This window comes from Ranitomeya variabilis, chromosome 3, assembly GCF_051348905.1.
Source record: "Ranitomeya variabilis isolate aRanVar5 chromosome 3, aRanVar5.hap1, whole genome shotgun sequence".
Taxonomy (NCBI): Eukaryota; Metazoa; Chordata; class Amphibia; order Anura; family Dendrobatidae; genus Ranitomeya; species Ranitomeya variabilis.
Window position 1 is genome coordinate 393,979,663 of NC_135234.1, and position 10,663 is coordinate 393,990,325.

Here is a 10,663-nt window from a genome sequence, read left to right on the forward strand (position 1 = left end):
GTTGAGGGGCCAGCTGTTCTTTTGAGGGAGGTAAAGGAACCTTTGTTTTAGACCTATTACAATTCATGTGCTGCTGGATATTTCTTCCCAGGCCAGGAGAATAAAAGATAACCTCCCCCCACCCAGGGATCACAGTCATTGGGATTGTCTTTTTGGAGGTGCTGGGCTTATTAAACATAAACCCCTTACTTCTGTTCTTATCCCCCATCCATCCTGGGGATTTTGGGGAGGCTTCTTAACAAACCTACTCCAAAAGGGCCGTTTATAGGAGTAACCAGAGAGATTAGGGAAAGATTTATTTTCATCTCCATTAATCTAAATTGTCCAGGGTGGGCCAGATTTAAAACAAAAAAAAACAAACAAAAAAAAAATAACCAAACCTGCCTTCGCAGGGGATAGAACTCAATTTTGATTTGGTTTGAAGATCCCTCGGCCAAGTCTTAACCCACAATGCCCGCCTAGTTGCATTTGAGAAAAGCCGATCTAGAGGCTAGTCTGACAATCTGTGGATGCGTCTGCCAAAAAAAAAAAAAATCCACCGCTGCCCCCCTCATTATAGGAAGTGATCAAAATTGTGTCTAGGGGTCTTGTCTTTTAGCTGTGTTTTCACTTAATCTCGCCAGATTATTAGAGCCCTAGCCATACAAGTGGCGGCAATTGCCTGCTTTAGTCCTCCCCAGCAGCCTCCCAGGAACCCTTTAAGAATGAATCCGCCTTCTTATCCATGGGATCTTTTAACATCCCCATATCCTTGAAAGTGAATTTTTGGAGGCTTTGGCGATAGCATCTAATTTTAGTGCTTTCCCAGAATGAACACATGGGGTCTTCGAAGGGATATTTTTTTGGGATGGTGAGTAGGCCTTTCTTTTTTTTTCCCCACATACTAGAGCACATTCACTCACCACTATTAGAAACTAGACAGAAGATCTTTGCATAAAGGAATTGTTTGTGGTGCTTTTTTTTTTTTTTTTTACACTGTAAGGTCTTACACTTAATTGTATACCTTGTGCTAGTGCATGTTTCACATGAGCTATGGGTGATTCAGGCCATAATACAAGATGTATTTGTCCGATTAAGGTCAATCAGAACAATGGTACCTACAGTAGTAAAAGGCAGTTTGTCCCACCATGTCAGCTTTAAATACTTGATGCAGTGTATATAAAAAAAAATAAATAAAAAAAGTCTGCACATGTCCTGGCAGGTATGTGGGTATTGTGATGTTAAAGGGAACCTGTCAACCCCAGAGTCCAAGGTGAGCTAAGCCCACTGGCATCAGGGGCTTATCTACAGCATTCTGTAAATGCTGTAGATAAGCCCCAATGTATCCTGACAGATGAGAAAGGTTAGATTATACTCACCCACGAGCGGTCCCGCTGCAGTCTGGGTCCGATGGGTGTCGCGGTCTGGTCCCTCCCATCTTATGATGATGTCCTTTTGTCTTCATGTTGCGGCTCTGGCGCAGGCATACTTATCTGCCCTGTTGAGGCAGCAAAGTACTGCAGTGCACAGGCGCCAGGCCTCTGACCTTTCCCAGCACCTGCGCACTGCATTACTTTGCTCTGCCCTCAACAGGGCAAAGTATGCCTGCACCAGAGACAAGAGGACGTCATCGTAAGAAGATGGGAGGCCCTGGACCAGGATGTTCATCGGACCAGAACTGCAGCAGGACCACCCCTTGGTGAGTAATCTAACCTTTTTCTCATCTTTCAGGATACATTAGGGGCCTTAGCTCACCTTTGATTTTGGGGGTGACAGGTTCCCTTTAATACACATCACATTTGGCAACAGTGATTCTAAATGCCTTTATACCCAAACTAGCAAGTTACAGGAAGAGCTTCAGACACCACAAACTGCCATAAACCCTTAGTAGATTCAGGAGAAGAGCCAGATTGGATGGGTATACACTTTACAAGTGAATGATAATCTACATCTGCTTCCCTATACCTGAAATTTGGTTAGTGCCACAGTTTAGAATCTAGACAAAGGACAGTATGTGCTCCAAGATAAATTTATTAGTGAATATACAGGAGACTCCCACTAGCAAGAGGAATTTACAATTTCTGAAATTCAGTTTAAAAAAAAAAAATCCTCATTAGTGTTACTTCAGCTTTCCTCTTGTAGACCAAAATGTGCTGGAGCCTCATCTTCCATACAGACTAAGAAAATTAACCAGTTATTTCCAAGAATCAATTACATGTCAAGGCAAAGGGATGCTCATTCCACTATGCATCTCATTCAGTCTGTCCATCAGTTATAAGGCCATCATTGACCAGCTTCCATCTCAGTTGTTTTTTGGTTTCAAACCTACACAAGAAATAAAAATTCATGTTAAGTACTCTGTAGCTGACATTAAAGAAATGTTTAAACATTCACATTGCATCATGGGGGTCCACCAGCAACCTACTTATCACTGATCAACTGTAAATAGCATTTAAGGATTTGAGAAATGTCATTCTTAATGGTTTGGACTGCGCAGCCCCCTCAAGTCTACAGTCTGCAGTGCATGCACTGGGGAATTAACAAGTCTGTAGTCAGAGACTCACTCCCAGCCAGTGTGCACAGCCCCACTCTCCCTGCACACTGATCTGGAACAGAACCCCTTTAAACATTTTTCAAAATACCTTTATTTAGCACAAAAAAAAAAAATCAGCAAGTTTGCAGTGCACTTTGATAGGATTTTAAAGATGGCAACAGCCAGCATTGTGCAGCCATCCTAGAATGGGCTGCATGAAGAGACCAGTACTCCCTGCAAACTGTCAGGCTGACTGATGTTCATACAGTTAGCTAAAGTCTTGTGTCAGGTTGACCAAAGAGGAATGCAAGTTCATGATGCCAGACAGGATGCTGCTCTGACCTGATGTCTCAAGCAGATGTTCTTTATGCAGCATGTCTCAACTAGGATGGGTGCACACCGATTTATGCCAACGTTTCCATTAAAATTCCCAACTGTGCATGAGATCAGGATAAACCTTTTTGATAAATGAATCCAGAAAACCAGAACCACTGTAAGTGTACAGTCAGTAATTTTAAGGAACCTCTAGATATTATGAGGTTCTTGACTTACATTGATGACCCATCCTCAGGATAGGTCACGAATGTCAGATTGGCTAGAAGTGCTCACTTGCCATCTGCTCTTTTTACTTGTGGTGGCCACAGGGTACTGCACACATCAACCTATTTGAATAGGAGGCAGATGTGCAGCACCAAGTTGAGTCACTACAAGTAGATTGTCAGCTTGGCAAGTGGGCACTTCTCACTGGCAACCACTGCTACCAACAGCTGGTCAGTGGGGCTGCTTGGCCAATGTAAAAGTAATGGACAACCTATTTAAATCACATTGTATAATTTGAGGTATTGCAGTGACAGACCAGCGATTAACAGTTGTATGGAGTATAGTTGTATACATGTTCTTCAGCTTAGCTGGTGAGGAATTCTCTGGCTACTAGATGGACAGCAGTAACCAAGCCCAGCACCTCAAGCTCATCCCTACAGAAGCAGAAGTTGATTAAAGACTGCAAGTCAGAGTGGAAAATCATCGTCAGTTATCGCATCTGACGGCACTTCCTATTCCAGAGTCTCATCATATCAGTCTTTTGTAGCACTCCCACCCATTCATCAGATGGATAGTAACATACCTCATCTTTACAGAACAGCTGACTTCCATCCAAAGCATGTCCCTGGAGAAGTAAAATAATTACAGGTTAGTTGGGCAGGTTTGTAATTATGCCACACCATAATAAGACAACCAGGACATAGTCAGAAAACAGTCATCAACAGGAAGTTTCTGCCGGTAATTCCAGCTATATTGTTTTGTTTTCATCATGTATCTTAGTTGTCCACATCTTAATAGCAAGTAGTCAAAGTAGGTCTGACAATAGACAATAACATCATTACTATTTAGATCTTAGACCTAATGGGTAATTTACTTTTCAGACTACTGATGTTCTCATACTAAGATAATTTTATGAGTCCAGCAATAACTTGACAGCTAAACAGAATTTACACCAGCCACCAAGACCAACCGCTGCAGGAGCATGTGAGCAGTCAGTAAGGCTAGGTAGGCAAAGTGTTAAACTGAGGATTATAAAGCAAATATACTAGTCATTGGGTTCTTGCTGCCAAATCGGAGTCCAGTATACAAAGGGTGAAATCCCAATTTCAGCAATATAGCATGAGCTTCCTGCTGTAGTTTGAGAACAGTTCGCTGCATCTCTTGTTTTAGACTGCTAAAAGGGCCCTTACTGTATGGCTCATATCAAATGCCTTGTTGAGAAATATTTGTCAGTCTATATAGAGCTTATTTTATATGAAGGTGCAGTTACCAGTGTGAGAACTAACAGAACTTGAGAAATGAAATTTGTCTTGCCAACTTTTTTTGCTGCTCTGAGCTCTGCTGTATTGTAGCAATATTACACCCATGTCTGCCTGTGAGCTGGAGCCACAAGGAACCTGCATGTTAGTTCCAATCACAAAGCTCTGCAGTGAGATCAGGAGCTCCGGGAGTGACATACAAATCACACTGGTAACACCTTCATGTAAGCAGTTCTTCTAGGAAGCACCCTCCCCCCCTCCAAGCCATCATTTATCAACAGGGCATCTGAAAAAAAAAACAAAAAAAAACACAGGTAGGGCTTTTCAGCAGTCTATAACAGTGTCAGGTCGGCACTGTTAATACCGATTAAAATGATACCTGGGTTCATGAAATGAGTCTTGTGGTTGTTTAATCATCATTTGTAGGTTTCAGTTAGATTTGAACTCTGGGCAGCCTGTGGTGCACTGCTTACAACTTAATCAGTGTCCCTCAGTGATCAACCTCCCCCTATTTTGCATACTGTGGTGGCTTTAGAGAAAAAAAAAAAGCATTGAGCAAAATCGTGCAATTGCACAGTAGCATGTATAGCATTATGCCTCTATTACTGGGTTAAAAAAAAAAAAAAAAATCACCTTCAAAATGGTGCCAGCAGAGGCACATGTGTTGTAGCATCTATTAAGTTTGAAAGGTTACTGCACAAGCACTGCTGGTGCCATTTTGCTAGGAAAAAAAAAAAAATGTGCTGTAGTAAAATGGCACTGATGCAGTATCTGAAAACAGCAAATACAGATTTCATCAACCAGGTATCATTGTAATCAGTATAAGGCAAAGTTCATACTGGGTGTTTATGCCAATTTTCAGCTGCTTTTCACAGTACCAGCAAAGCCTATGATACTTCACAAATCTCATGCACACTTCTTCGCAAGGTTTTGTTTATAGCATGTCACTTGCAGCATTTTTCACTAATTGAATTAAAAGGAAAGTGACAAACATGTGCCAAAACTTTTTTGCTGCAACTTGTTTCCTGCCAAACACTCAGGTTTTGCTGCAGAAAATCTGCAGCAAAACCAGTGTGAACTTAGTCTTACAGCACCAACCTGACTAGTTTATGAGCACAATCCTGCTGACATGTTCGCTTTAAGAAAACAACTGAATGTTGCAGAATAAGCATACATACAAGACATCCTTGAACTTTGTACAAATTTGTGAATTAGTCTGCTGGATATAGCATTTTTTAATGGAAAGCATAAATATATTTTGTAACTCACCATCCATTCTGAAGTCTGAATATCAGGTTTACCTGAAAGGTTGAAAAAAAAAAAAAAGTCAGCAAGCAGTCGTATTAGTCTTCCTTTATATATAAGTATTGAACTTCTACAGTATAAAGAACCAGCCCTGAACTTTATGGCCATGTTGCCCCCATTCAGTATTTGTACAGAGAAACAGTTCCATTTAAGAACTATATAAACAAGCTTTGTGCATTCATACAACAGTTACCTACATAGACAACACTAAAATGCCAATTGAAAGGCATTTGTAATCACTTCTATTCTTGTATAACTACCTTCATGTATCTCCCTAAAACTACAGATTGTGGTTCAACAAGTTGTGAAAGACCACAAATTATAGTTGACATAACTTCAACATCTTATTGGACATTGCCGGCCTCAGTCCCATATCCGCAGGAGTCATCCAACAGTCTCCAAAGTAATTGGTCATCACAGACCAGACAATGCCCACCATGTCACCACTTTGTATAGATGTTAAATATGTGAAGTGGTGACAAGTCTGACTGACTAGATCACACCATTGGGACAATACTAGTTATGCGTATACTCGTTACTCAGGTTTTCCCTGAGCACTCGGGTGGTCTCAAAAGTATTTGTTAGTGCTCTGAGATTTCATTTGTTGATTTATGGCTGCTGGACAGCCTGAATACATGTGGGGATTCCCCAGCAGCCATGCAACCCCCACATGTACTCAGGCTGGCTAGCAGCTGTAAATTATGCAGCTGCTTTGACAAAAACTAAATCTCTGAGCACCAACATACTTGGAGACCACCCAAGCGTGCTGAGCAACGGGAGTAAACTCAACCACCAACTACCAATACTCCTAATGGGGGTCTTAAAGGCCATGTGGCTAGAGCAGAGGTGTGCAAGTGGGACCATTAGTCCATTCACTTCCCTCAGTTTAATGCACAGCCATCAGTTCTAGTTGTGAACGCAAGATCACAGTTCCATACACCCCTCCTCCCAGTCAGAGGAACCTTTATTTGGAGTATCAGTGGTCCCAGGTACCTACACATTTCAGGGATTTTATAGTCAAATTACAAGTGAGCAAATTCACAAAAGCCTTGTCCAGCAGCTGCTTCAGTAGTTTGTGACCAGTGGACAGAAATGCTGCAGTTACAGCTGGGATCCCAATTACTCGTCTGGTTTATACGCCTGGTGCAACAGTTGTTGCAGTGATGCAGATGTTGTGCCAGACCTACTAATCTGAAGAGGCATCTGTTCACAGGACATGTATCTGGTAGCCAAGAACTACCAACCAGGTAAGTAGTAATCATGCACACTTGTGCACCAATCTTTGGCATGCTCAGATACCATGTTCGAGTTGCCTTGGCTGCATGTCTCACAGCTATTTGACAGCCACAACACAGGGATTGCGATACATATTCCCAGCATGTGTTGCAGCTGTCAAAACACCAACAAAGACTTGGACATTGCACTCAAGCACTCCGAAGATACACCATTAGCAGACAAGCATGCTCAGATAAAACCTTCCCCGAACTCGCTCATTACTATTGAGTAACAATCTGAGAAGCACTTACCACTCAAGTGACCTTCAGCCACTGGGTATTAATGCTTCTAGCTGCACACCTGAAAATAAAGGACAGATTAGATTACTCATTGGAAAGGGTTAAAGATTAAGCTCAAATCACGTTTGACAGTGATGTTAGCGGTCAGCTTTGTAGGTGGGTAGAGTGACCGCTTCAGGCACCAGATGAAGACCCAACCAGTCAAAGCCCCACCATTTATCTAGCATGTCGTTGGAAAAGCTGCTGCTACATGCTAGCTGCAGCCCTCGGTAAACATGCATTAGTCAACAAAAACAAAGATTATAGTGGCCCTAAACAGGCTACAGTACTGTAGATTAACAGATCCAGTGTAGTAAACCTTGCTATAGACCTCAGGTCAGCAGGGAACTTCCAAGGCTGAAGGCATCTAAACTTTTAAAAGCACTGATCAGTAGGGCCAAGGTGCTCATTGCCCCTTTAGATGATTGTCTCTAGAAGTGCTCATTGCAGAATGCCATCTTATAATAATAATCTTTATTTTTATATAGCGCTAACATTCTGCAGCGCTTTACAGTTTGCACACATCATCATCACTGTCCCCGATGGGGCTCACAATCTAAATTCCCTATCAGTATGTCTTTGGAATGTGGGAGGAAACTGGAGAACCCAGAGGAAACCCGCCCAAACAAGGAGAGAACAAACTCCTTGCAGATGACAACATGTAAAATTGTCTTATCAGCACTTGCCCCATGTAGACATGATGAGCAACTGATACAGGCTGTCTGCCTGCAAATAGTGCTGTTAATGACCCATTGTCCTTTTTATACAGTTAATCTAACATTTAGCGGACTATGACAAAACCAGAAGCAGTACATGTATGGGACACCAGCAGGAATCGTTCTATACTGCTGCACACAAGCTCAGACAATCCAGGGGCTTCCTCCCTGCCTAAGCCATCAGTAGGGGTGGCTCAGGAACCACTGCCAGTGTTTAGGGGCATTTGTAAGCGTTGGTTACTCCCAAGATGTCAATTCAAGTCTAAGGACAGCCATGAGCATGATCAATTCTATTGAGACGAAGAACAATTACCTTTAAAGGGTGGCTTCATCTCCAAAGGGAACTTCATCTAAAAAGAGAAGAGTGTTAGATACCAAGTACAAGATGACAATAAGTACAGGCTGATAAGCACATTTGTGCAACACTTCATACTGCAGATGAACACACATTAGGAGTCTACAGCGGGGTCCAGGGTGACTGAGCAGGCATTGGGCACAGGGGCTACTCCGATTAACTGGACATTACATGAAATATCTGCAGACTGCACATATTGTAATGTTACCACTCCCAAAGCAGAAATCAGCTGCTCTAGGACACAATCACTAACCAGTGCATTATAGTGCAATCAATAACCCCCCTCACCTTTAGTGTAGAGAGCTGTAGGTACCCAAGCCCGTGCATAGAATACCCCATTTAGTTCTCATCTCAGTGCCAGGCACCACACTATCTAATGATGCCATCAATAGGCTGTAAGGTGGCATGGTGCACTACAAGAATCAGTAACGGGAACACTGTACACAGCAGAGAACACTGGCGCCCTCAGACGGCTCTATGGAGGAAGTGCAGGAGTCAGCTCTCGCCTCACGTGCAAGCTGGACTGGGGAGGGGGCCAGCCGCCATTACTATATAGCCCGTCAAAAGACTAGATAAAAACCCAACACTTGCATTTCCCGCAAATAGAGCACACAACGTTACCGCTCCCCGGTACTGCATCTGTATGGCCGGCACCGCGCTCACTACCGTCCTGTCCTGCGCCTGTATGGCCGGTACCGCGCTCACTACCGTCCTGTCCTGCGCCTGTATGGCCGGTACCGCGCTCACTACCGTCCTGTCCTGCGCCTGTATGGCCGGTACCGCGCTCACTACCGTCCTGTCCTGCGCCTGTATGGCCGGTACCGCGCTCACTACCGTCCTGTCCTGCGCCTGTATGGCCGGTACCGCGCTCACTACCGTCCTGTCCTGCGCCTGTATGGCCGGTACCGCGCTCACTACCGTCCTGTCCTGCGCCTGTATGGCCGGTACCGCGCTCACTACCGTCCTGTCCTGCGCCTGTATGGCCGGTACCGCGCTCACTACCGTCCTGTCCTGCGCCTGTATGGCCGGTACCGCGCTCACTACCGTCCTGTCCTGCGCCTGTATGGCCGGTACCGCGCTCACTACCGTCCTGTCCTGCGCCTGTATGGCCGGTACCGCGCTCACTACCGTCCTGTCCTGCGCCTGTATGGCCGGTACCGCGCTCACTACCGTCCTGTCCTGCGCCTGTATGGCCGGTACCGCGCTCACTACCGTCCTGTCCTGCGCCTGTATGGCCGGTACCGCGCTCACTACCGTCCTGTCCTGCGCCTGTATGGCCGGTACCGCGCTCACTACCGTCCTGTCCTGCGCCTGTATGGCCGGTACCGCGCTCACTACCGTCCTGTCCTGCGCCTGTATGGCCGGTACCGCGCTCACTACCGTCCTGCAGGGCGCCGCGTACTGAGCACTCACAGCTGTATTCCCCCATAATGTTGCCATCACCGGCACAGAGGCCAGAGCAGCGACCGTCGGAAGGAAACATTCATGTCGGCCTCTGTTTGACCGCGTTAGACACGTGAAGTTCTACCGCAGCTTCGATCAGGGCCTGTAAGCTGAAGGAACCCGGCTAATCCTCACCTGGTCACCTCCATGTAAAGCTATGTGGCGACTGCGGGATGGGGAGCTCCATGGCGCATGTGTGGCCTGTCCGGCCCTCGTAACACCAGCGACCACCCACCATCACACCAGACCGCACGGCAGAAAGAGAGCGAGGAGACCGTGCGTCAGCCTTTTATAGGGCTCTGGCTGCTGACATACTGAACCCTCTGATTGGTAGAGATTAAAAGCGCAATGCTTGATGGGATATGGTACAGAAAAAAGCGCAAAGATTCATGGGATGTGTAGTTCTAGGTAAAATTCGCGGTTAAATCCTTGTACGTTGTCCTCGTGGTGATGTCACGTGGTCCCACAAGGAGTAAATGGCTGACATGACGGCTCTTCCCTTACAAGGTCGATTTAGATTGTAAACAGCCTGCAGGGGCAGAGCCATCACTTCTGCCATTTACTCCTTGTGGCACCAGCTCTGGGCTTTGGATCTGGCGTCCACAGTAGAGCAGAGAATCCCACCAGTGTTGGAATGACAATGCTAGACCCTTGGGACACACGGTTTTTCTGCCATCTTTGGAGCAGAAGACTCTTCAAGAAAATTCTTTCTGATGTTTCGGCCTACCCTTTAGGCCGGTTTCACACGTCAGTGGCTCCGGTACGTGTGGTGACAGTTTTCTCACGTACCGGAGACACTGACTCACGTAGACACATTAAAATCAATGTGTCTCTGCACATGTCAGCGTGTTTTCACGGACCGTGTGTCTGTCTGTTCACATGTCTGTGTTCGTGAGAGCGCACGGATCACACAGACCCATTAAAGTCAATGGGTCCTTGTAAACACGCACCGCACACGGATGCTGTCCATGTGCCATCCA

At 45.2% G+C, this 10,663-nt stretch overlaps 1 long non-coding RNA gene and 5 other non-coding genes across 6 annotated transcripts; all 6 read right to left on the reverse strand.

Moving 5' to 3' along the window:
• Window positions 1-1,992: 1,992 nt before the first annotated feature.
• Window positions 1,993-9,951, reverse strand: LOC143816104 (uncharacterized). Its single transcript, XR_013223887.1, has 6 exons — window positions 9,819-9,951; window positions 8,199-8,235; window positions 7,143-7,191; window positions 5,581-5,612; window positions 3,636-3,677; window positions 1,993-2,304 (listed from the first exon to the last, which is right to left on the reverse strand). It is a non-coding gene; the product is annotated as an uncharacterized LOC143816104 (long non-coding RNA).
• Window positions 3,518-3,588, reverse strand: LOC143818658 (small nucleolar RNA SNORD49). Its single transcript, XR_013224652.1, has one exon. It is a non-coding gene; the product is annotated as a small nucleolar RNA SNORD49 (small nucleolar RNA).
• Window positions 3,755-3,825, reverse strand: LOC143818678 (small nucleolar RNA SNORD65). Its single transcript, XR_013224669.1, has one exon. It is a non-coding gene; the product is annotated as a small nucleolar RNA SNORD65 (small nucleolar RNA).
• Window positions 5,972-6,042, reverse strand: LOC143818679 (small nucleolar RNA SNORD99). Its single transcript, XR_013224670.1, has one exon. It is a non-coding gene; the product is annotated as a small nucleolar RNA SNORD99 (small nucleolar RNA).
• On the reverse strand, window positions 7,279-7,411 carry LOC143818664 (small nucleolar RNA SNORA44). The gene has a single exon (XR_013224657.1). It is a non-coding gene; the product is annotated as a small nucleolar RNA SNORA44 (small nucleolar RNA).
• LOC143764104 (small nucleolar RNA SNORA16B/SNORA16A family) lies at window positions 9,654-9,790 on the reverse strand. Its single transcript, XR_013213064.1, has one exon. It is a non-coding gene; the product is annotated as a small nucleolar RNA SNORA16B/SNORA16A family (small nucleolar RNA).
• Window positions 9,952-10,663: the final 712 nt, after the last annotated feature.